Source organism: Cygnus olor, chromosome 11 (genome assembly GCF_009769625.2).
Source record: "Cygnus olor isolate bCygOlo1 chromosome 11, bCygOlo1.pri.v2, whole genome shotgun sequence".
NCBI classification, from domain to species: Eukaryota; Metazoa; Chordata; class Aves; order Anseriformes; family Anatidae; genus Cygnus; species Cygnus olor.
In genome coordinates this window covers 12,642,456-12,669,927 of record NC_049179.1, presented here as the reverse complement: position 1 = coordinate 12,669,927, position 27,472 = coordinate 12,642,456, and the positions used below count along the sequence as shown (strand labels likewise).

Genomic DNA, 27,472 nt, shown 5'->3' with positions numbered 1-27,472 from the left:
GCTTCTTTCACCCTTTTTATTAAGTTAGAGGCTAACATTCAGGAGACACATACAGTTGCTTAACTTTCTTAGGAAGGAGTATGTTTCCTTATTAACCTGACAAAAAGTTTGCTACATCCTACTTTGCAACAGAACAGCCAAAGTCACTACAAAACCTGACAAGCTGCCTCAGCACAGCTTTTTATTTGCCCGAGGGAAGGAGCAGTTTTAACAGGAAAGTCAACATGTACCTTCACTGCACAAAAAGGAAGATACTAACACAGAAAACCTATTCTCCCCCAGCACAAGTTTATTTTCCTCACAGCCAGCTTAAAATAAATAAATCAACCTATCCATAGCCAGAGCAAAGCTTTTTACTTGTTTGAAGTTTTGCAGGATCAAGATTTTTCTTTAGCAACCACTGCGTAAACCAGCAGACTTACTGCATCTTGCAAAGAAGCTGGCTTTGAGTATTTGCTAGTTTGCAACATCCCAACAATAGTTACAATAAAAACAGCATTTAATGCAGCCTGTATTAATCTCTGCTGTGGTTTCTGCAGCATTCCCTGTACTTATAAGGGAAATATAATATTTATATATAATAATGCTCTTTTACTTTGTCTTCTGCTATTGACTTTTACAAGGCATGTTATTTTATTTGATTAAACTAAAATCCAAAATAATTTTGAAAACACATTTAAGAAGTGAAAACAGAACTCTGAGCAATTGTTACCACTGGCTACCCTATGTGGAGAGTATTTCCTTTCAATGCAAGAGAAGTTTCACCATCTTCAACACAAGCACTTCGGGCATGTCATTCCACTTTAGCTCTTAAAAACCTACCAGAAAATATGGCAATGAAACAGGAAGAAAAGTAAATGATGTCCTAATGAGGAACAGCCATCTTCTAGCTACTCCCCCCCACCCCACTTCTTGAATCACAAGGAAGCAAGGATCGGAGGGGTAAAATGGCTCTGGTTCATCGACACACCCCAAACAGGCTACAGTCTAGCTGGAGTTCTCCTTTGAAAAATCTTATGGTAAGTAGAATCAAGTGTGTAATGGAAATGGTAGATTTAAAAATGATATGAGGGTAAATTGAATAAACAACAAAAAATCCTCTTATTCAACATATTTTAAGTCCTAAAAGGGGACAAAAATGTCCTAGTTTTGGAAAACAAAAGCATTTCACAATAAAACTATACCTTCAGGGGGGTAAATGTCTTTAATAAGTCAGTACGCCTTCAAGGGTGTAATTCTTTACAGGTCACTTCTTCCCCTATGAGTTTATAAATCTATACTACATCTTCAGAGACAGAAATGAAGAAAGGTGCTCGCCATGACACCACTGACCTTGAGGGGTTGTTAGGAACACACATTTAGGCAGAATGGGATTAGCATATTACATTAGTGTTTAAGATCAGGAAACAGGCTGCACTTTGTAACAGCATTTTTCATTTGTGTGAATTTCCGAAAGAAAACCTAAAGCATATGGCATGTGCTGCAAATTAGGTTTAAATCCGACATTTTTCTTTTAGAGCACAAAGTATATTCCAATCCCTCTATAATCAAACATGGATGTGAATAGTAGGGTTGAACCAAGATGAGAGAAAAAATTGCAGTTAACTACCCTGTTTTCTTTTCTGACCTAAGCTCTTGGTCACAGGACAGACGTTTTTCTGTAGCATGTTAGCATTAAGTTTTCTCCCACACAAAACTCCGTCCATTCACAAAATGGAACCAAGAACTCAGATACCTGTACCTTCTGCTTGCAATATATAAATAAAACTTACATTTCAGTGTAGCTGTTCGTAATGCAAGTATTGAAGTTTTACATAATTCACAACTTTAGCAACCTCTGTCTTTAAAATTTTTTTTCTACTTCTTACTCTCATTACTATTTATCTATTATGCTTACCAGAATTCCTAACTGGGCCACTGCCACCTTAACAATGTGATTGGATTGATGTGCAATCATCACTTCACTATTAGATGAAATAACGTCCTCATACTGACCCAACTGACTCAAGGAAAGAATGTGTCTTCACTGAAGTTGAAAGGAAACCAGATTTGTTCCATTAAGTTGTTGCTGAGAGTCCTTGGACTTAATCTGCAGAAATCTAAATTCAATTGTCCTAAAGCCTATTTATGGTTCTCCAGTTCTCAAAAATAGCTGCTCCAAGAACTGAGCTTGGCTATTCAATGTAAAGAAAGGACAGCCACTCACTAGCTGCAACAGCTCCATCAAAAATAAATGTAAGCATAAAGTTTAAGACTATGTGACTCTTACAGAAGAACTTGGACAATCTAGTGATGTCTGTCATAAAATTGCAGTGACACTGATTTTTAATACTGCAGTGACTTCAACAACCCAAACCCAGAAGGATTCACTGTATTATACTGGGAATACTTGCGAACACTTGAAGTAGTAGCAAAAGAAAAAAATAAAAGTATGCTTAATAATCAACTGTAGGACCATAGCACAAATTTCAGGGCATTTCATTTTACAAGTTCATAAACCAGCTCTGCCTCCACATTACCCACTGTGTTTTATAAGTTGTCTGGAGGACCCGTTTAATGTGTTTGTACAATTGCTATGGTCTAGGAAGAGAGCTCTATTCTAAATGAAGTGGTAACATTAATCTTTGCTCTGACTGGGTTTATAATGAATTACAGGATTGACTGCTGAAGGAAGCAAAAGGATGAAGCGTGATTTCTTTGATCTTGTGTGGGGCACAGTATTTTCACAAAGGTGCCATGATGAAACAAAGATGGTAACTTTGAAGCTGCATAAAGAGAACACTACTTCCCAGGGTCAGAGTCAGTGCTAGGTCAGTCACTGCACTAGGAACCTACAAATGATCTTTTCCCAATGCTTTTAGTTTCCAAGACATCTTCAGCAGATTTGGAATTTCAGCTGAAATTTTATTTTCTTTCTATTCATTAGTTACAGCGTTAAAAATGTACAACCTTCTGTAGGACCAAAAGACAAATAATCATCATGACGGCATTGCCTAGTTCAAAAGGCCACCCTTCCTCAGTGCTCAGCATAAGTCAGGCTGTTCTCTCCACCAGCTTCTGCCTTCTCAAACATCATCCTGCAAAACTGATCCAGATGAATCCCAAGCACTCCAAGGGGCTCAGCTGCACTACATGGACCCAAGCAAGCAAAGAAGATATGTCCAGACATGAACACAACATTTTTGGGGTGGGGGGGGGTCATTAATCTACCCCAGATTACCTAGTCTACCACAAAGTGATTTACTTGAAGTGCTGCAATATTTTTTAAAAGTAGAGGAAGTTTGGTCATTACTCCTATGCAGCTTCCAAATATAAGAAATTATGACATGGTAAGAGTATTACATATGCATGGAGTGATCCTGCTTGCTAGGATAACACTGTACATGATGGCTGGAATTAATTTGCCAACTAGAAGACAGTGTTATTAATAAATGTGACAGAGGAAAAAAATCAAATGTTGATTTAAAAATCAAGTAGTGTCTTTGTGTAGCAATCAGATACAACTTCAGTAACAAGTGTATTATCATAACCCAAGAGACAAATTGGTATTTTCGGTGTAACTGTGAAAGAAATCTTTCCTGACTCAGGCAAGTAAATCAAGTGGGATTTTCAGAAACAGTACTTTGTCTCCAAGCAAAGCAAGTTCTCAAGGAGAACTGTGTGGCTTCACATTCTTGCACTCAGAAAAGTGTCTCACATTGTGTCCCACTCATATGGAAAACAATAACACCTGCCTGTTTTGTTCCACGGTTTTGTTTCCTAAAGAGAAACACCAAGACTTCTGAACAAGACTGGGACCAAAGTCTCTTTGCTAGTTCAATCAACCATGAAGAGCATAGCTTCTCCTTAGCAAGTCTGCGCAAGGGCAACCTGATACCATTTGCTGATCCATTTAATCCCAGCACAAAGGCTGTATGCAAACAGAGGAGGTTGTGCAGGCGAGGATGCAAACAGGACAGAGCTAGTGTTGTCTAGTACAGCCCTCCCATCACCTAAGTAGATGGTAGTATTTGGCATTTCAGCATCCAGGCCAGACAGCCCTTTTCAAGACAAATATTCACTCCATCCCCAAGCATCTGTTCCACACATCACTGCTTGAGTAGAGCACTCAGCTCCTGTCTTTCACTCTTCTCCCTGTTAATGCTTCCTCCTCCTCTTCCTCTGCTACCCTCAAATCCACAGCCAACCCCCCTTCCTTCTTCTTTAGCATGGTTCAGTTCATCTGCCTGTTCAGCTTGTGTAGAAACTGCCACTCACACTCACTCAGTTCCCCAAAGGTACGGACAGATATTCAAGAACACTTTTAAACAGAGCAAAGTAAAAGGCTTTGGTCTAGCCCTGCATTTCAGGACTAGACGTGTTTCAAGTCTGCCATGCTGCTGTTGTTTAAATGCACCTTAAAGCATTCCTAGCAAAACCACGGATTAATGAATATCCTGACAGTGGCTTTAGCTCTTTAATTCCCAGTAGATAACATGCATCCAGCACATTCACACCAGTATGCACGTGCCTGGTAGTTTGATAGTTAATACTATTATCTCCCGGATACCCACCAGGCTATTAAGTCATTAGCCATACCCTTGCAGCCTGAGATCCAATTGAACATGGTGGGGAGGTAAAGAGGCAAAGAGTCTTTTCAAATCAGTCTGAAACTTATTTCCAAATGAATCTTCTACACAGTGTGCTCCAAAAGGCACTCTTGACTGAAGCAATCTTTAATAAACAATGCAGAAAAGTCATTTACTGTGTGACCATTATCAGAAACCACTGTGCTCTTCAGAGTGGGCAGACATCTGTTACATCTGTTTCAATGAAAACCCCCGGGGAATATTCTGCAGTTTGGCACCGCAGCTGTGTGTTATAATGTCAAATATGAAGAACATAACACAGCAGGGTGTCCAGGGACAGGGAAAGGCAATCCAACGGACTGCCCTAGTTTCTGTTAAAAATAGGTCAAAGAGCTGGTATAATCAAAGTCTGGCAGTGCATACTAATTACTGACAGAATGTCTTACACTTGCATTGACTGAAAGCAACCCGTACATGATCTTATTAGCTAAATACACTAGGAGCCTTTTTAGATATTAAATATTTGAAATGAAAACGTAGATTTCCTATTACTGCAAGAGATTGGTTTTATTCTGGATGACCTGGCAAATTAATTTATAGTTAAGTCAATAACATATGGAGACATACTTTCCCCATAATGATTTAAAATTCATTAACATATATTTGATGAACTAATAAACAAATATGTTATGCTACGAATCCCAAATAGCTTGTAGATGTTGATTACAGAACACAAGATTGCTACACAAGTGCATAAAAATTATTCATGATAGAACTGGCAGGGAGGAAACAATCAAATTAGAGAGAAATTGCGTATTTTAAAAGGTAAAATGCAGTAATTAAGAGACAAAGATGGGTCTCCACTCCTAAAAATTAACACATGGCCTCAACATCTAAGGCCAATCAGCAACTTTCTTCACAAATTACAAGCAACCGTAAAGTAGAACAGAAAGAAAAAGCTAATGTTACTCTGTCCCTGACAGTGAACATCACTAGTTTAGCCTTAATCACAAATTACTTTAAATACTTATGTTTTGTGAGTTGGCAAGGTTATCAGAAAAGGGACAAAAGCTGAGAATGTTTTGCAGTTTATATCAAAACAAGCGAACTGACCTGCTAAGCAAATTGTATTTCCAGAGACTTATTCACCTCAAGCAATCTCACAAAGTCTTCCTAGATGAGCACCTGTAACAAAATAAAGAAATATCTTGAATCTGAAAACTATACGATATAACAATGATTTCAGTTACATACATAACTTTTAGCACTTCATAACAATATTGGCTTCACTACATCACTTTTCTTCTTCAATTGGTTTACATCACCCAAAAACACCTTCAATAGCAGTAATATTTATTATGCAACAAGATCATAGGTCTGTACAGCCTCAGGAAGGATTGCAAACAAACATGCCCAGAAAATTATTTTCCTAAAGGACTATTCCTCCATGTTCGAGATCAGGAATGGGAAACCAGATAGATTAATATAACATATGATTTCACATGATTTCTTTCATCCTACATCACTATTGAATCAGTGCATTTTTGGACAAACAACAAATCCATTTGAAAAATGGATTTAGTTGTGGATGTAGAAGTTCCTTCTTCACGTGCCAATGCAAACATTTTGGATATGGTTAATGTGCAAAACTATTGCTAATGGCAATTTGCTATTCACACAGTAGAGCAAGTTTAAAAAACAGAAAGTGAACTTCTCCCTTCAACAAATTTCCCAATTATAGCAAAAGTCACACTCAGCAATACAAAGAAACTAATTTTCTCAGTTTTAAAGCATGAAAAAAAAAAAAAAAACACAAATAAGAAATCTCATTTACTTAAATAAGGGTGTTTTCTGTGTGTTTTATTTTTAATGACTGGATAATTGTATCACATAAGTTGAAACAAACTCCTGTCTCAGCAAAGGTCTTGTGGTGAAGAGCATTGTTGATTGTATTTTGTGATCGGTAATGAAGAAAGAGCTGGCTAGAGCATTATTTGCCCAAGAGCACATAACTGAGCATTACTTGTCAAGAAATGACTGCGTTAATTTAGAACACTTCAGTTGGATGTACTAGAATCATTGACTGTGTTTGTCAAAATTGATTTTTCCATAGCATTACATACTTGCAAGTTACCTATGAAAATACTAATGCAGAAAGTTATACAGTACCCTTTATCCTTCTGCCTGTAAGTACTTGGCACTATAAAGCTGTAAGGACAGAGCAACATCAGACATTTTAGGACCTCCCATTTTCCCTGGTTCTAAGCAGTTTGTACTGATTTTATCCTGCACAAAATTCTATCAAAGCAGCAAGATGTTTCAGGTTTTGACCCAAGAAGTGCTGCTTCCAAGCCAGGTTCTTCTGACAAACATAAGTCATGGAAATCTGTTCCTCCCTCCAGCAGGGCTGTGCTAACAGCATACTCAAACCGGGGGGGAAGTAAGTCCCTTATAACAGTAAAAGGATGTGGAAATATGGTTAAATATGTTAAGAAAATGTACAGATATCCGCAAAAACGCTGTCAATTTAACAATCAATAAATATAAAATTTCAAAGTGATCAGAGACCCTGTGAATTTGGTAAAAAAAATAGACTTGCTTCCCCCTTTTATTCTAAGAATCACATCATTAATATTGAATTATATAATTTCCAGCTAATTTAGTAAATCTAGATAACCTGAAGGAATAAGATAGGTGACGAAGACACAACAACATTGCATGGCAGAAATGCATCATTTACTGTGGAACATGGTAGGGCACAGAAGTTATTGGAATATCAAGGAAGTCTACAGGAATTCTGACTAAAATATTCCACATTTAATAAGTGATGGAGTATTTCTTGGGATGGTTGATTCTACTTTATGAATAATGAGAGACTTCAGTGTTCTCTCATGTTTTCCTCAAATGGCAGCACCAATCCTGGGAGGCAGGATCAGTAAGAGTGAAACACTGCACTTGTATGCCACATATAGCTTTGCAACGCGTTGCTGCTACACCTTACATTTGATCATTTAATAGAGGTTATCTAATGCTTAGGTTGTTAGTCTGTCCCAGCCTTCCAACTGGAAACTACTACAAACTTTTGGTTCCAGCAGTACCAACATGGACAAATTGGTCTGTACAAGTCACTGGTGAACAGTGCTGAGGTTTCTGTAATGCAAAGGGATCAACTATCCTAATTACACATCTCCGTGCTTTCAAGGCAAAATGTCCTTTACCATCAGTTTAACTGCACATTTTAAATAAGATAGAGGGGGAATCAAATAGCCAGATTTTGGCAGTATTCTCCTAATACAGGATTCCTTCATGAACTGTATGGTATGAACCGTTAGGAGTCACTTGAAGGACTGTATTTGTACACCCGCGAGCACAGAAAACTGAGTCACACATTGCTGTCTCTCTTGACCTCAGCCAGAGGCTTGCGCTGTGCTTGCAAAGATTTCATATCCCATATAGCAAGCTGTAATGTTTAAGAGGAAAGAAATCTCAGAGCAAGTCTCACACCTGCAAGTCCGGAGCCAAACACTGCATAGAGAAATCCCTGTATAAACAAAGCAGCTCAGCTTATTACTTTATAAGAGAGATGACTACCCAATACCTGGCAAACACAGCCATCAGACACTGAGTATAATTACTAATGTACCAATAATACTAAAAGTTTTTTCTTCCCAATTTTTATAACCTAGCAATTTCCAAAAGTGTTTTTGTTTAAATTAAATTTTTAAAAAAGTAACAAGTTGAGTCCCATAACTGAGTCCCTTCGATGTTCATTAATGCTAAATGAAGTTTCATGCATACACAATGAGCAGACAAGCATCCTTTATGTAAAAGCTTCTGTCCCAAGCAGATTTTTCAGTCCAATTTCTCAAAAAGAAGTCAGTCTTGGGCGATCATGGTACACATACACGTGCCTGTCCAACTATCCATCCTCCCAGCAGCTTCTCAACACATTGGCCTATCTGAGCTACATTTGCTCCCTGAGAATATTATAATTCTATCAGTTGCACAGAAATCGGCAGGTAAACAAAAAGTGATGAGGAGAGACAGACAGATGTATAATCTTCTTTTCAGACATTTACCTCGTTCCTCTACCAAAAACTGTTCCCCTATACCAACATACAAAGTCTGTAGCCTGGTGGTAGCCCACGGGCAACAGGCAGAGAGGCTGGGCCTAGGAGCAATGTCCCCACAGCCATCTCTGCTCCTCACTGCCTTCCCGCACCACCCTCCATTTCCCTGGGTTCCACTGCACCACTGCTTAAATATCTCAAGGAGATCCCAGCTCCTCCAGGCTGATCTCAAGTCTGCTGGCGCCTGCAGTAGTCTGGAAAATACAGTCTTCTATGTCAAGAACCTGAAAAAACAGGCATGCAGAAATTAATTGTGATTTCCAAAATCTTATTTGAGTCTTTGAGCTGGCATCCAGAAAAAGAGATGTGCTAACTCTTCTCCAAATGGTATAGGTATTCGTATAATGAAGCAGTGGAAAGCAACTCAACTTGGTTCCAGTTACAAGCTTTAAGTACACCTCCAGAACTCCCAAATGTACTAAGATTCCCTTGTTTCAATGCACAGATTATTTTGCAACCTGTTTTATTAATTTCTGAGACCTATTTGGACAAAATTTGTTGCTTTGGTTCTATCATTTGAACATGGTCCCGTCAATGCTTCGGTACAGCGTATGCGTTTCAATTCAGGCTTGTTTTTCAAGGGTGGCTGAATAAAAATAATCAGCAACAAGGGTACAGCCCTAAGACAATGCTTCAAGTGGCACATAAAATATTGAAATTCCAATAATGTAAGCTTTAAAATAAAAATCTGATGTCTCATAACTAAGTCATGAGACCTCATCAGCTCACTACAACCGTCTCGATGCTCCCCCTAAAAGCCCGGCTGTCTCCGGGGAGCCATCTTGCTAATATTTCTCAGTAGAACGTAGTCTGAGCACAATTGCCGCTAATTTTACTTACCTCATTTGCTTGGTATCTCAGAGCTTTATAATGGCTGGCACTTCTGTTGCATTTTAATATGGCTTAAAAAGGAATCGGCCTGAATAAATACATGAAAATGCTATTGTCTCCCTTCCCTGTGTAGCTGAAATCTAATTGTAAATGTTTTCTCATTTTCCTGGCAGAGTTACCACTGTTTTTCCACACAGGTCTCATTCCTAAAGATGTACATGGCAACTCGGTACAAGGAATCGACCCGTTCCAGAGCATGGTGTCCATCAGCAGTTTTTCTCAAGCAGAGCCAGGCCCTGTGGGCAGATGGCAAGATCCCTCACCACTGAGCATAAGACAACCTTGGGGTCTGTAACTGAGGGCAGGGGGAGCAGACAGGACAAGACCCGATCTCACAAGGGATGTTGTAACAGCCTGAAAGGAGGTCATGCAGTGAGGTGGCTGCAGCTGGACAGGAGAACAGCAGCAGAAACACCAGTTCAGGGTGCAGGATACACTGCGGAGGACCACAGGAGACGCATATGGTAGGAATTGTGCTGGATGGGCCCTTCTACATCTCCCCCCCAACTCCCAGCAGCCCCCAGCTCCTCTCCACTTGACGTTCATGCTCCAGCTGCAATGGCTCTGACCTCTGCAGGCTGATCACTGTGCTCACAAAACCACAGGATTCAAAATTAGCAAATGAGCATTTAATCAATTAATATCAGGCAAGTGTGACAGCCTCAGATAAGCCAGTCTTTTCCACAGCAGGAAATCACCAACGTTTCATTAAACAGAACATATTTTCTTGCATACCTCATGTAAAACAGAAGTAATAAAAGCAAAGGGAAAAATAAGCCAATTTCCACAAACCCCTCTAAAGGATTGTTTAAATGTGTAACACAACAGCGTACCAAGCCTTTGGTAGCTATTTAAGAAGTAAAAATGGAAAGCTGCAAAAGCGTTTTAGTTTCAGACCGACAACTGAACAGGAGTTTTTGAAAAAGGCTCAAATTCAGATAATTCTCTCTACCTCACCCCCCTGTGCATCACTTATCCAACCATTCACTGACAGCAGCAGGAGAAATTTTAAAGCTGTACAGCTCCATCACCCCCCCGACAAGTGTTCCACACCTTATGATGAAGCAGCAGTTTCTTTAGGTGGACAAAATGAGCTGCTTGGATACCCCAGGCTGGGAATCTCCAACTTACACCACCCAAACAGGGCACCTCTGTTTGCACATAGCCTTTCCCACCAAGGAGGTTTTCCAGCAGACCCTCTCCAGGGAGGGAACTGAGCACCTTCTGGGCTCTCAATGCACATGCATACCTCTGGGAGCTCTGGGCTGGCACTTTTTCCACCCAGAGCTCAAAATTAAAAAAAAAAAAGACTTCTGTTGACTTACACATGTGCTCTGTGGGCACAGCAACTGGTGAACCAGAAAGCAGCAGTGCTTTTCAGTGGAAGACAAAATTAATCAGCTCTGCTTTGACACACTGCAGTGTCTGCAGAGCTCTCAATGAGGTTAAGTGAGAGGGTGCAGAAGCAGGTGGGGGTGACCTGTCAAGAGCACATTTCAAGAGTTTTCCAAAAGGGATACAGACGCTTGCACAACCAGTGAGTGCCTCTTTTCATTCAAGTGCTCAGGAATTTAGCTTTTCTGAGATGACAACGGGCTCTACTCCCCAGAGTGGATTTATGGGCACATGTTTCCAAGGGGCATTATTTACTTGTGACAGTAATTGCTGTCCCTCCTGGTGTACAGCTTTCATCTTTCAGCAGTGTTGGAAAGACCACTAGTGGGAATGGCAGGACGTGGATTTCCTAGAATGCCACTTTTCCACCTCTAAGCCCCACATCCTCAACACTCCTTACTGATCACAAAAACACGGACCACCAGCCATCTGAGAGTAGGCTCTATTTCATGTACAGCAGAGAGAAATGTTTTCCATAAGGAAAACATTTGAATGCTCATTTTCCAGCACCAGTTGAAATTAGTAAAATTCAACACCAGTACTAGAAAATTCAGGAATGGTGAAGCACTTTGTCAAGATTTTCCTGCCTTGTCATATTCCAACCATATTCAAAGCAGCATCAGGACAGCATCAAAAGAGCTCTCAGTGTAACAAAGCTACTACAGTTCCTTATCTGTCCTCTATGGGTCTCATTGGTTAAAAAGATATGGCACAGTGGGAAGTGAAGAAAAACACTATCGCTTTTTTCTTTTTCATTCTCAGTGGGGGAAAAACTCTCACCCACATATTTTAGATTAGTATTCTCCTTGTCTTTTAAGAAAGAGAAAATTACATCCTTATATTTAAAATAGTACACTGAATCAAGCCAAGCATCCTCTAAGGTTATGTAAATACTCCAAGATCCCCCACAGAACCAGAGTTCTAGCTTTAAAATAGGAATTTGCAATCCCGCATCCAGATCTTACCAAAAGAGGCAGGCTTCTCTCCTTCAGTTTGCATACAATGACAAACCATTTGTTTGAGAATGAGATCCCCCTTAGAATGTATGTCATTAAGAAAACATCTGTTTAAAGCAGGAAAGCTGCCCTGCAGGTTATGCATTGAAATGCCTCTACCGCACAGCTGGTAGCCAAGTAGGCTTCTTCTAATAAAATCTAACTTAGCCTTTAGCCTTCCTGTAAATGGGGTATTTACATTATGTTAACAATCTTTCAGCGATAATAATAAATGCGCTGCAGACAAAGTAAATACAATTCTATACAGTCGTGTAACTATCAGACAACATAGAGCTACATTCTTCTGTCCAGTAGCATCTGCCAAGTCTGATAAGCAACTGCAAGAAAACACTTTTTTAATGTATAAATCATAATCCATGTATAATGCACAGAAGATGATGAATGTGTCTGGACAAAAGCCGGAACAATGCAATGCTCTGGAATGAAATCCTTGGGTGTTACTTAGTTATCCGCCTTGCAGTGGGCATAGTATCACCTCCAAATACAATCTCTGACTCTTAAAAACCAAACAAAAAAAATCTTAAACCTGAAGTTGTACACAGCCTTTCACTCTCAGAAAATAAGTTGCTATTCACCAACCACACAATTGTGTGCAAATATTTTTCCATGTAGGAAATGGCAATATACTGTATCTTGCTATAAAAATTAAAACAAACAGAATCCACCATATTACACCCCAACTGAAGACCTCCACACACAAAATCCTGATTAAAGCCTCTCAACTGGATTATGTAGGGAGTTTATGATTACGAAAAATATGCCGACATACCATCCTTACAAGGACAAGAGCATTTGAGACAGAACAAACTATTTTTGTTGGCAAAATACATTATCACCCTTGTGCCAAGCTGTAGGGAGCTTTGGTGTCTTGAAGGTTATTCAGCAAGTGATGCACAGTTGGCTTCCTGCCACTCTGATTTTTAATCATGAGCAGATACAAGTTCAGATTCTCCAGAATAAAACAGGCACAAGAGAAACCTCAATTTCCTAAGCACGTAACTTCTGAGGAAGAATATTAGTGTTTGTAATGTTTGGGGTTGGCAACAGCGTGCTCATACTATTTTAACCTGAGTATTTCTGACTGGTCATTAGCATAAGCATCCAACAGGTACATACACATGATTGCAACAAATACTTAAGCATAAAGTCGGCAAAAAGGTTCGTTTAAATATTTGCCAGCACCCTTCACATGTGTTTGCACATTGAAAGCAAATTCTGACATTTCTACAGTAGTACAAGACCAACACTGAATATTTGATCCTAGCTCTTGAAATCCAGACTACATTTAATTTGGAAGTACAGTGCATAAAGCAAAAGCCCCTTTCAGCTAAACATATTTAAAATATATGGGCTGTTTACGATTCAAGGATTTTTTTTTTAAACGAGAGTATAGTATTAGAAAGATCTTAACTTCTCTCAGACTTCTGTTACTCCATATCCATTGAAAACATTAAACTGGGGGCACCCTGAACCCTTATATTTACCCATGAAAGACACACAGAGCCACCAAGCTAGTTGTTGGAAAAACAAAAGAAAAAAAAAAAACAACACTGTTCTGTAGAAAATTCTCAACTAGGAAGACTGAAGAGTTCCAACTAACCTAAAACATTCAGGTGAATGCTCAGCAAAGACCAGACCACTTAATTCCCTATGGTACCACCTTTGAAAGGCCTACAAGTGCTTCCCAGTCATACATCTCTCTTGTTCGTGTTCAACCCCATCAGAAGATCCTGCTATAATATTTATGACCCAGTCACAGGAGACCAGCGCTCAGCTAGGCTCTTCTGTTCAAACTCCTTCCCAGCCATTGCCAAACCACCGCCAGCAATACCGCTTCCTTATCTACCTTGCCATTAGGTGGCAATGCAGCAACATGCATCACCAAGCCCTGGTGCCCAATAGCCCGTTTATTTGAATTCCTGGCAACACTGATAGGGATTGAATGTTTTGAGGAAAAAAAATTGTTTTCCTCACGTTTATTCATCATCTTACTTTTAAGGAATTTGGGTTAAGATCCCCAGTCCCAAATTTTTAAAGTACATATTCCAATTTTCATATGACAAAGATGCCTTACGAAACCCCACTATGCTCAAAATGATGCTGTCAAGCAAGGGTACTCTGCCTGCCCATCAGATATCAGTTCAGAGACTCAAACTCGCACCCAACAGCTCTGAGGCTGGTGGGTCCCAGTCCTGCAAAACACAGATGAATGAGGCAGCACATCAGTACAGAACTGGCAGCAAGGGTTTAGTTGTAACTGAAATCTCTTCACACTCGCATCACTTAGAGAAGGCTTATTCCAAAGCGAGGAGCAGTGGTAATCATACGTAAGTTTCATCACAGCCCAAGGGTCTGTGATGAAAAGACCTCATATTTCCACAACAGATGCAAATACCACCTCTCCTAAGCAACGCCAACTTTTAAGCCTTAAAGACAATGGATGCAGTTTATGAGATCAAGAAAAATTGCCAGAGATTTCAGGGGAGGTTTAGTGCGACCAGAAAAGCACGTTCCACCCTTCATCAGGCTTTTTCCTATAGTGAAAAAAAAAATATCGAAAAACACAAAAAAGGCACTAACATGTTCTCAATGAGAAAAGTTTTTTAAAAACTGAAAAATCACACGATAAATATTGATAATATTTATTTATTGATAAATATTTTTTAAATGATAACTCAGTCATATTAATATGTCCTGGATTTCTCTTTTTCTTTGCCTTGCTTTATGTTCATAGTGCCAGAAAAGTAGCTTTTAACTAAACAGCAGCTGGACTCACCCTCTCTGGGAATTACTCTGTTTTCATCTATGCTTGGTCCGACTCATGACCAGACCACTTCCTGGGGAGGGAATCTAAGTCTTTTATGTCACGGGGTCACAAGCTGTGACATATGTAAGCCCTCTGCAGGAATTCAGCAAGAGCATTCGCAACTAGAAGGGAGGGGAAAAATTGCTTCCATTAAGCCTTATTCATTGACTTTTTAAAACTCCTGCAAATGAATTCCACAGTCTGCTTCTTGTTTTGTTTGTGGACCATGACATTGGCCTTTGCATTCAGCTTATGTTACGAAATTCAGCTGTGCCCAGAGCAAAGAGGCCAACTCTGAAGCACCATGAAATAGGAGACCTGAGCGCAAGCTGCTCTCCCCTCCCTCAGCAGTTGAATACCAGTAATTCAGGTGAGGGAGGCCTGAAGATTGAAGCTCTTGGTATAATTTTGTTTTGGAGAATAAGCACACATGCAAAGAGAGAGATTTGTAAATCCAACTTCTACGCAGTGACATTTTAAAAGCTTCAGCCTATAACAAACCTTAAACCACCTGGTCTTGGAATGAAACCTGGGCTACTTAAATACAGACAACTAAACTTAATGTAGTACCCAGTCCAAGGGAGATAGAACTACAACTTCAAAACTTTTTTTTCTTTTTTTTTTAAAAAAAAAAGCCCTCAACCCTCCATCTGGAGCATAAGCATTCCTTTAAAGTTCCCATTTCATTAGACAAAAGACAACAGAAGTGGTTTAGGGGCTTTTACCAAGTCTCCCCTTGCCTGCTGTGCCCCTCCAGGCAGGCTCTTACTTCCAGGTCTGGTTTCAGTTAACTCAGTGACCATGCCACAGCAAAATGAGCCTGTGATTTCCCCTGAAGCCTGCCTGCTCCACACTCCTCACTACCATCTCCAAGACTCCCTCCGGCCCCAGGTATGTCTTTCCCACTCCTTGCCCTGCCTGCTAGGGTCTGAAAACTTGCTCCCCTGATCTCCCAGGGAGCTCCACCTGGCCCGGGCATTCTCCTCTGTAAGAAACATGATACAGTTGTGAATAAAATAGTGAAAAATAAATAAATTAAGAAGTATACTGTCATAAAAGTTTTTTTTTTTTTTTTTTTTTTTTTTAAACAAGTCTCCTCCTGCATACACCAGGTTTGCCCTCAAAGGTGCAGAAGCTCAATTGTAGCACATACTCCCTCCCACACACACACACACCTCTTATCACCACAATGACACTAGTGTGTGAAGTTTAGCCTTCACATTGAGTTTTCAGATTAATATTTACACATGACCGGGGCAACAGCTCAATTCAGCTGACATTTATCATGTTCTAAGCCAACACCAGTGCTACGTTGGTGAAAAAAATCAGGAACAGTCTATAATACTGGTTTCTCATTGCTACAAAGATGACTTTCAGGTAATAACATTCTCAAGACTGTACGTCATGACTAAGCACAGAGAAAATAAAATACATATCAAGCTACTCTCACGTGTTTGCATTGGGAACAAAGGACCCCTGGCTGTCAGCTAGAAAGCTGTAATCCCACCTTGGCCCGAGAGGTGTCTGCATAAGGAAGGTACAAGGACCCTGCGAAACTCCTGCAACTTGCAGCACAGTGAAGCATACAAAGGATTTGTAACCAACTGAGATGATGCACAGATTTAAAAGGTCGAGAAGCACTGCTGCTCTCTGGGAGCTTTCCACTATACTTTATAGCTTCTAACTATTACAGGCATTTAAAAAAAATCAGTGCTGAAAGCAGTGCTCAAAGTTCATTTTCTTGCTGGTGACTTGACTTATCATTGATTTATGCATTATTGATATATTTTAATTTTTATCACTTCTATACTTTTCCTATAATTCAGAAAATATTATAAGCCTAATCACCCTTCTGTAGGGCAGGATCCAAATGTAGCTCATTACATCTGAAAGGGTGACAGAGCACTTCAACAGGCTGCCCAGAGAGGTTGTGGAGTCTCCTTCTTTAGAGATATTCAAAGCCTGCCTGGATGCCATCCCGTGCAACATGCGCTAGGTGACCCTGCTTGGCAGATGATCTGCAGAGATCCCTTCCAACCTCAACCATTGTGTGATTATAATCAATGCACTTGCACTGCCATAAAACCCATATAAAAGGGAGAGAGCAAGGCCAGCCGTGAGCAGATGCTACTCTGACTGATAAAGTTCCCATACTTGCTACCTAAGAAGCACTAGACGCAGCATGCACTAACCATTCTGCAATAAATAACGCCAAGCACACAGTGGATTGTGCAAGCCTGATAATGGCATCCCACAGTGCTCCTTTACAAACAATAGGGTAGAAGCCTGAGAGAACACTCCCTAAGCAAAATACTAACGAGAAAATGCGAGCACTGAGGAGATCAGTGCAAAAGCCTTAATTTTAGGGAAAGCACAAGTACACAAAAAGTAACTCTGGGTGCAAATTAAAAGCCAAAAACCATGCTACTAGAGCATTAGTTAGAAAGCAAGATAACACACACTCAAACTGGGGAATTCAGATTCATGGCAACTTGTGCAGTCTTTATCCTTCCTTCTTGCATGTCTGCTCAGTGCACTGAGGTATCACACAAGAAAACATAGATGATTATAAATGAATGTCTATCACGCTGCATATTTATCACATTTTTGCAGGACTAAATATAGTAGCTGGCAGAAGAAGAAAGCTGTTATTCCAGGGGGAAAAAAAAAAAAAAAAAGCTAATGACCACTAGGGCAAGGTGACCAAGCTCGGCTCCTTAAAAGAGCAAGGAATATCTGGCTTGTATCCAAGGGTATGGTGACTAAGCCCATCTGCCGAGGGGATTTGCCTCAGCGCAATCAGGCCCTGCAGCAACAGCTATCGTTTTTTCAGATGAATATTAAACTGTGTAGCTCTCTAAAGCTGTAGGACTGCAGCAACCCCCTTTATTAGCACACCTGAGGGCTGATTCAAGAAGGGCCAGCAGGCAGCCCAGCATATGGCCGCCCCCTTCTGTCACAGGCCCTGTGAGCCACGGCCTCCAAGGCTCTGGCAGCACCACAGGAACTGGCTTTTGACTTACTGCTGAAGTTACTATTTGGTCCAATGCCAACACTTTTATCGTAGGGAGAAAAAACAAAACAAAAAAAAAAGGAAATTTAAGATGATCACCAGCCTATATCTGAGCTTAGACGGAACAGAATTCATGCACCAACAGAACTAATGCACCAAGAAAATGGCGCTGCCCTGAAGACTTCTCTTTGCTGACTTCCAGAGACTGGAGACACACAGCAGAAGTGCTGAGCTTCTCCAGCTACCGCAAAAATCCCCTCTAGCAAGGTGGTAGGAGTTCTCTTCAGAAATGTCACTGCCAGCTCCTTCTAACACATAACATGGCTAAAAGAGTAGAAAAGGCAACATTTCACCAGACACCTCCATTTAAGGGGAGCTATATTCAAAAACAGATCACTAAGCCATGCCTTTGTTTATCATTAAAAGATGAACAGAGTTACCCTAACCTCTGCACCTCAGGAAGACATCTCAACTTCATGTTAAAGAGATTCTTGCCTGCAATTCCTTATTCCCTTAACAGAGAAGTGGAAGGAAAGGGTGGCATGGGGTGGTTCAAGATTTTTCTAGCAGGTAGAGGAGGGGTGAGGTGCTGCAGCCATGTTGGACCTTCACAGCGATGAAGACAACTGTAAGCTCGTCACTAAACATACAAACAAACATATCACTCCACAAACATCACAGTATATCCTCAACATCTTCAAAAAGCATCTCCTAAGCTCATAATCATGCAGTTAATTAATAACATAACCACGAGCATATGCATAAGGGGCCGTCTTATGCTCTCACACCTCTCCCCCAAACAGCCAGGCTGACCTCGGAGAATCCACCGACAGTCCCCCACCAGACAGGGAGCTTTGGGCTGCAGTACGACCATACCAGTGTCTGTCCATGCCTCTGTGCTTCATCAGCCCCAAGGAAAGAGCATCATCACCACAGAAAGGCTGCATCTCCCCAGCCCTGCCCTTGAGCCCTTGGCATTGCCACCATATCCTCACTTTTAATCCCACCTGGCTCTCTTAAGAAGAGGTAAGAGTCTTGTCTTCTCCCCGCAAAGTAGCTTTGGAGGTTTCTACCATTCATCTCCACCACAAAGAAGTGCCTGGCACAGCAAGAGAAACTCCCAGAAGCTCTGAGCTCTTTCAAGGGGAGCCAAGACACGCACAACAAAGTCACTTCATTTCCATTCCTCTCATGAGATGCTGTATAATTTAGGGTGCATCACAAAAAATCCCCAGAGATGACAAAAAAGTTCAAAGTCAGGACACTGAACTTTAAACTCAGGTTCAACTGGGTCTGCACTCTGATTATTAATATTCATATTGTGAAAGCATAGGGGGAAAGCAGGAAGAAAAGTTATGAAAACATTAAGGGGAACTCAGAAGAAAGGGCAAAGTTGGGAATAAAATGGCACAGAGGTTAACTTCACCACGTTTTCCATAGGTGCAAAATCCGGTGTTAGGTTCTGGAAGAGCCTGGGCTTTAAGTTATTTTTATTAACTCCTTTCCCAGCATATCAGGGCAGAAAAGCATTTGGAGCCCAAATGACTAATTTATTTATTTTTTATTACCGAAACAAATGAAACTGACTTCCAAAAGTCTAGAATGATGGATTCTGCAGACAAAAAAATGTATATATATCAAATTTTCTCCCAATTTTTTGTCGTCTGTGCCAAGTTACAATTCATTGCAGATTTTCTGCATCTGCATTTTAAATCTTCAAACATAAGCATTCATATTGCAAAGTAATAGACTTCAGAGCTGCAGAGTGATACAAAGAGCTATGGCTAGTCTGTTGTGAGCAACAAAGTGTAGATCTTTCTGTTACAGACACAATCTTCCATGTAATATTTCTGTATCGCTTTACAGCCGAGCAAGTGCCAGTCTGCAAGCTAGTAGCTGAGTTCTTCATTTCACCTATATTTTCTCTACTACTTGCTAAAGCAGTGAACCAGATTAAGCTGGTTTGCACTGCCTATGACAGGATATTAGCTATTGAGAGGCTGCATACATTAACTGCCAGAACAGATGAGTGCTTTAACACTTACAAATCACGGGAGGAAAAGAATAGAGCGAGAAGAGATCATTCATGTGCTCCTCGTTTAGATATGCTGATATCTTATCAGCTCACCACAGACGAGCCAGATGTGGAGGTGAGCAGAATTCAAGTACAAAAAACTGTCTGCAAAAGCAGGCGGCAAGTACCGCAGGAGTGCAAACGAGAACGCTCTCAGAGGTGCTGAGCTCGAGCACTACAGAAATTCCAGCTGTCAAAACCCTCTATCATATATGGAAATTAAATCTCAATCCTCTGGTGAAAAAACATAGGAGGGTCAGGGCAGGAACAACTTCCTTGATTCAGTGCAGGCGGAGAGCTTGCCTTGTTACTTGCATTCCTTAATGGCAATCTATTACTGAGGAAGTGACATGAGTTCTGCTTAATCCCCATTTTGCTGCATATTGCTATTTGCTCACACAGGAATTTCCATTTGTTTCAGCCTTCCACAAGGTTATTCAAGGGACAGTGCAAAAAAAAAAAATTAAAGAAGGGCTAAGAGATTATTCTTCCAGAAGCTCCCCTATAGGAAGAGAAAATAAAATCTCTATCTCCTTTATGGACTAGATAAAGGTTGAGGTTTCCCATACACACGTAATGTTTGTTTAAATGGATATAGTAACTTTACATTTGAGGAAACACATTTATTTCTGTATATAAACAAAAGTGTGAAAGATTAAGGACAGCTGTGCATCTGTTTATCCATAGTATATACACTATTATCTGACTCAGGGCAAACAGACATTTTAACCTCTCCTTCGGCACCTGATGCATCATTTCTTTCATACTCAAATGCCTTCCTGCGACTGCTCAAAGACCAGATTGCTGCTGGGGGGAGTGGTGGGGAACCAGAGCATCTGCACCACATTGAAAGTAGCAACTGGGAAGGAAGAGGGTAAAGCCCTCCTTCCCTGTACTTCACTTAACTCTGTACCAAGGCTGTTCCTTTAACTTTATAAAGTATCACTGCTGAAAACAAACAACAAAAAAAGTGGAAAAAAAATACAGAGTGTCTCCTGAAGCCAATGAAAAGTGGGAACTGGACTGCTCCAATCCTAAAGTGACCCAAGCTATTTATAAAAAAAAAAAGATATTAAAAAAAAAAAAGAGTATGCTGTGATCAGAGCCATCACGGCTTTTTGCTAGCAGCCAGGATCTGGTGGATTATCTTGTGCTGAATCGCATACCTGTTACTGGCGTCCACAGGGGCATCTGGAGAGAGGGGAGCTCTCAGACCAAGAGGGCAGGTGGCTCCCAGAGCTCCAAGCATGCCTGGCTAGGGAGCAGAAAGCAGTGCAAAAGCACACGTGCCAGGGGACACGAGGCTCAGGAAGGTGACCAAGGAGGACAATTAAATGGACAGAAACTCCAGAGGTGCCCGCAGACTGGTCACCTCCACATCACATATCTCCAGCTACACCATATCACATATCCAGCTGCAGCAGCTTAACCACCACTGCTAACACAGCAGCACAGAATGTTTTCTCCGGTACTCGTTCATTGAAATATTGAGATTTGGCTGAGCCAAAATAATTCACATTGTAGTAATCCACAACTTTCTAAGTCACTGCAGTTAAAAAGAATATTCAACATTTTTGGGGAAAAATGAATTGCTCTACTTTAATACACTCTAATATAAGATTTCAGACATTGCTGAAAAGTGTTACTTTTAACTTTAAAAAGAATTAATGAAAACTGGAACAAACCATTTCCCTTAAAACTGATTTTGTTTAAAGTTTAAATGGTTGTGGGCTGTGTTTTTTTTGTTTGTTTGTTTGTTTGTTTTTGGAGGGGGGTAAATCCATTAAAAATAAGATTACTTCTTTCACAGTCTAATATTAACACAGTTGTAATAGCCAGATTGAGGAGAAAATGGTGGATAATTCAGCCCTTACAGGGTAAAGAATTGCTGCATGTCTCTCTAACAGGGAACTGGGAAGGGAAAAAAAAAATAGTAGTCCTAGAAATCTCTAAATAGGGAGAAGGAAGGCAATTAATTCCACATTTCCTAAGATATTTTTTTAGTGTGTTGGTTGGGCTATTAAAAACACTGTTATTTATAGAAACCTGTAGGACTTATGTGAAAGGAGACCTTGTTAGGAGGGAAAGTATTCATTTTGGACTGGCCAAGCATAATGTATGCAGTGCTTTTATACCTGCAGGGCATTTCCTCAGGGTAGAGCCAGCATGTTAGAATGCAGATTTCTGCAGTTTATGGTCTCTCTCCCTGATATTTCTGGAAGTTAGTCTTCCCCAGGGAGGAAGAGGACAGCTAGGACCTACAAAATCAAAACGCAGAGGTGCTGGTCAGCTACCTCCCCTTCAAAACAACAACAGACAAAGATTTCAGGCCTTATAAGCAATAACCCCTTTTTCTTTTGCGGGAGGAGAGGGGAGGGACGAGAATGCAGTCATGAGGCCCTGGAGTTTTGTCCTGGTGCATTTACTTCCATTTTTTCCATATGTTGCCTTTTTTTGATGGCTGGCATTGTTTTTAGTGGATATTTAAGCTATAAGCTCAACATTTTCCCTAATGAAATTTGAAAGTAGAAAAAACACCAGGCCACATTTCTAGAAAATACATACACATTTCCTCTGAGCTGGTACCTAAGAATGTAGATCTAAACCCATAAAAGGGGTGTGTGTGCAGTTTTGTCGGGGACATCCTGTAAACCCTGCTTGATACTGATGGGGCAAGCTCAGAATTCCACCTCAATTTTGCCAATGAGATGAACCCTCACAAACCATCATGCTGAAACAGCAGTTTGCCTTTGTTCACTAGTATTTATGATGCTGCCAACAAGAACAGATGCAGATATAGTGTGAAGATACTGAGAGACAACCCTGTCACCAGAAAAAACATGCAGCACCAAGCACTGCAGGGAGGGATGGCGGCACCAGTGAATGGTGAACTAGCACCTGGCTGGCTGCTACATTTCAGAACATTTCCTAGTTTTTCAAGGCACTGAAACTTGTATACCTGTGGGAAAGTCCATTCAGTTAGCAGATATCTGAATAGCAGCTTATATATTTATGGAAATTTTCTACCTAATTACTTCCAGGTTCTGTTTGGGTGTACAGGAACACTATGCAGTTTCCTGTATCCAAGATTTTTTTTGGGGAAAAAAAGCTAGACTAAACTAATTTTTATTAGAAATGTTGTACCGAGCAAGAGGTAAAAACCTCTTAGCATCAACACATTAGAGAAGTGCCAAACTGGGATTGCTGCTTTCCCATTCAAAAGCCTTTTTTAAGCCTAGATATTAGTCGCTGCACTTGAAAGCCTTTTTTTTTTTTCCTGTTGGTTGACATCTATATTCCCACACTTTCCTGCTCAATTCTCCTTCCCTTTCCACCATCTTCACTCTTCTTGCTGCAAACAACTATTTCTTCCTTGCTCAGATACAGATTTTTCACAAAGCCTAATGAAAATTTCTATAATTTTCTATAAATTTTCTACCATCTGTCTTGGTTGGTTAAAATTAGCCACTAAATGGGGTAGGATGTGGAACAAAAACTGGCAGTGGGACAGACAGAAAGCACAAGCCTCCTCTCCATAGAAAACCATTATCAACAAATTAAAGGCAACAGAAAACTCTGAATCTGGATCTATGTTCTCACAGAACTCTTTGCTGCTGTTACTTGGACTACTTCATTCAGTCTTAGTCAAGTGTGTATCCTTTAAAAATGAATACTTTTAAGGGAAGGATTAAACCTAAATAACGGAGTCCCAACCTTGAACAGAAACCTAGATGTGTTACTGGGACAATTTTTTAATTGCTCATTAGCACTCCCCAGAAAATTGAACTAGCCACCAGGACTAGCTGGTTTTTTGTTTTGTTTTGTTTTTAAACGCCATTTTAATTTGAAGATTTCAAAAATAAAACAGAAGTTTTTCTAGAACAGTTTAAGCTCCTGTCCTACTACATCTGCGTTTGCAGCTTGATACCACTCTGCATAACCAAGCCTGCTTTTTGAAAGTTCATTACAAGCAACCCCAAAAAGGAAACGGTATCCCAGGTGTTAACAGGCACGGTGGAATAAAAGGTCTTCCCATGCAGTCCTACACAATCATTAATGCACAGAACCTTCAGGTTTGGGAAGTAAATCATCACTGACTGGTGACACAGCCAGCCTCTAAACACATTTGCACTGTTACAGCCACATAGTGTGTTACATTTATTTATCCACCTTATGTCCTGGACCATATTTTCTTCCTTTGGCAATTTATGATAACACCCGTGATTAATATATGAAGTCAAACTTCTTTAAAAGCATTATTGCAACTTCCACCGCCAACTAACACGAGGTAACGATCATTTGTGTGATGAACCTTGGCAGTCAATACTGACATTATTGAACCCAGAGCTGAAGTACAGAAAGCAAGTGACAAACAGAGTCCAAGGAAATACTCGGGCTATGGGTTTTATCACCAAATCAAAGTTTTCTTCTTCTAGCTGGGAACGTACAATTATTTAGTATTCATATTACGGTGCAGTCCCTTCCCAGGCTGATTTAAAGCCTATATTATAATTGCTAATGATTACTCATGAAAAAGAGACTATTATATGTAAAAACTGCAATCAGCGCTAATCTATTCACCTATCCATTTTATACTGATACATTTTCTAAACAAAGCTCTGCCTGAATTGCTCATAATTAGCTTCTATTCTTACATTTTTAATTGCTCTTCTCCCCCTCCCATTTTTAAACAGAACATTTTACATATCTTCAGACTTTTTTAAAAAGGACTCGGACTGAATTTTTATGAGTGAAAACCTGACAGTGTACAATTTGGAGTTTTAAAATAACTCCTATGTTGTCAAATAGTAAATGCCTAAGCAGTGTTTCAGGAAATAAATATTTTAAAATAAGTTCAAAATTTCAAGCAAAAGCATCAGTCTATATAGTCTGAGAGCAGTAAGAGTTACAGTACTAAGGCAGAAGAGATGGGTTAGCTGTAATTTTATTTATTTTTTTCCAAAAGCTGAGTGCATTCTGCCCCTCATCTGCAGACCGTCAAGAGCCTGGTAATCAAGAGACATTTGGCACTCCAGCTGGGAAAAACACCGCATTTAAGGGTCTCTCTCTTCAGAGACTCTAGTGCTGTTACGCCAGCTCTAATACACACAGTATTGGACATGCTCTTCCCACTCCCACTGCCCTTCAGATACCCGAGCCGCATTGCCTGGCAATACTATGAGAAAAGTTCACAAGTAAGAGCCAACAAAACGCTTCCTATATACAAAGACACTGTCTGCAGTATATAGCTTAGGTTCTCCCAGGTATTAGATAATGCATCTTGCTTAGAAGTACCCCCCCTGTCAAAATGACACTTAGAGAAAATGGAATTCTAATCATAATTCCCACTCTGGTATTTTCTCCTTCCCCACTCTATGAGAATCGATCCCAACTTATAGCCAGAATAATATCTTATCTCTGGTCCTCAGAGAATGAGGAATGCATTTGGCTTTAGCTACAGGCTGCAGAGTGGCTTGTTGCTGAGCATTCCCTGCCAAACCTCTCGCACATAAAAAGTTATGTAAAGATGACAGAATTGCTCTGTTTCGGCTGCATTTGACTTGTGAAAAAGCCACTGATTTTAATGAACTGTTCCTCTGCTAAAGCACTTATAAGTGGCATTTGCTAATGCTCATCTTTACATCAATTTCAGAGGCTGCTGGAACAGGCTCTCAATCTGCAAGAGTCCTTCACCACCAGCTCCGTGCAATTTGCAAAATGTTGCACTAATCAGGGGATGCGCTTTAATCTTCATAAATACAGGAAAGCTCTTAGACGCTAGTGCTAAAGTGACTGGAGAAACTCATGCCAAAACGTGTTATTTCTTTCAGAAGCCTTGTATTTTCAAGCTCAGCAGAAAAGGAAGCGGACTGCGTAACACAAAAGTCTGGAACATGAAAGACTCAGAGCTAAAAGCAACCAAATTCACAGTATGTGCAGCCTTTCCAGCAGAGTTTATGAACCAAATCCACTGATGGACTCGTAACCAAGTCAGCCAGCACCACAAATTGTTTTCTTTGTACAAATTCCCCATGAGCTCTGCAAGATTTGTACATACGCATCATGCACGTTCATAAGAACCTTGCACACGAGTACATTGTCACATACATTCGGTTTCCAGCCAACTGCCTTAGCACAGGACCTATGTTTTACTTCAAGGCAGAACTACTATTTGAAGTTAGGAAAAGTCACCTTCAAGGTTTGCAGGCCTCACTGCTGATCAGGTTTAGATTACAAGCACAACTTAACATATTCTCAGAATTGCTCCAGCGTACACTTCCAACACATCCACCCCGCTAGCATGAACAACGTGCTTCCTGACAAATCCTCTTTTACCTCTAGACCTGCCTTCCTGTTGTGCTTCTGACCAGAGAATGACATTATTGTAGATAAATTCAATGGAAATCAATAACATTGAAGCAAATGTAAGGAAAAGAGGAGAAAATGAAGTCTGGTTAGCAGAATTCTCAGCTTATTTTTTCTTTCAAAACTATCTGTCCTGGGTCTGTCTGGGATGGAGTTGACTTTCCTCTTCACAGCCCATACAGTGCCATGCTTTGCATTTGGTGCTGATCTCACACTGATGTTTTGGCTGTTGCTGAGCAGTGCCCTTGCTGAGGCTCCCTCTCCAACCTGTCCCTGGAGGCAAGGAGGCTGGTGTGGGGCACAGGCAACTCACCCAACCCAACCAGAGGGATGCTCTGTGCCATACAATGCCATGCACGGCAATAAAAGCTGAAAGAAAGGAGGAGGAAGAGAAGGGGACATTCATGGTTAAGGCCTTTGTCTTCCAAAGCAATCACTACATGTATTGAGGCCCTGCTTCCCAGGAAGCGTCTGGACACCTGCCTGCTGATGGGAAGTAGTGAATAAGTTTCCTTTCGCTTTGCTTTTGCATGCAGCCTTTGATTTTCTCATTAAACTGCCTTCATGTCAACACACAAACCTGCCCATCTTATTTTCTCACCCTGGCCCATTAAGGAAGGGGAATGAGAGCCCAAATGGGGGGCTCTTTACAGAGGGGTCTGGCAGCCAAGCAAGGCAGCCCGCCACACCACCATATCCCTTGTAGAGCCCAAGCCAGCAATTCCAGTATTTTGAAGTAGTGGTAAGGTTTAATTTTTAAATTCTGTTAAACTCATACCTAAGATTACTCAGATTCTATCAGTTACGCTGGCACAGTTTAGCAAAACAGGACAAGGTGAGTGTTGCTGTTTTTAATATTTGAGATCCTGCTGCAGAAGCCAAATAATTCACATACAACAATCCAAGCATGTAAAAGCACTTTTGTTGCAGTAGCTTTTCTATAAGGATTTAAACCTCCTCAGCAGATGAAAGCCTTAAAAAAAGAAAAAAAAAACCTGTGCAACCCATTTACGCTTCCAGCCACCTGAGCAATAAGATTCTCTCTAGCTGCAGCTATATCACCCCAAGTGTTTTCCTTGGCCTCTCAACAGAAAAGATTGCAACTGCCTCACACGCCCAAGGGTGTCACAAGCAAAATAATTATTCATTTTATTGTCTTTTATTCTTGTGCCAAAAACATGGCCATCTTTTATGAGCCTTGATTTGATTTAAA

At 40.5% G+C, this 27,472-nt stretch overlaps 1 long non-coding RNA gene across 2 annotated transcripts in view; it reads right to left on the bottom strand.

Moving 5' to 3' along the window:
* LOC121076208 overlaps positions 1 to 5,750 on the bottom strand; it is a 170,850-nt gene extending 165,100 nt beyond the window's left edge. For both annotated transcript variants that reach the window (XR_005823388.1, XR_005823389.1), the window contains exon 1: positions 5,682 to 5,750. This is a non-coding gene — a long non-coding RNA (uncharacterized LOC121076208). The remainder of the gene's footprint in view (positions 1 to 5,681) is intronic.
* Positions 5,751 to 27,472: the final 21,722 nt, after the last annotated feature.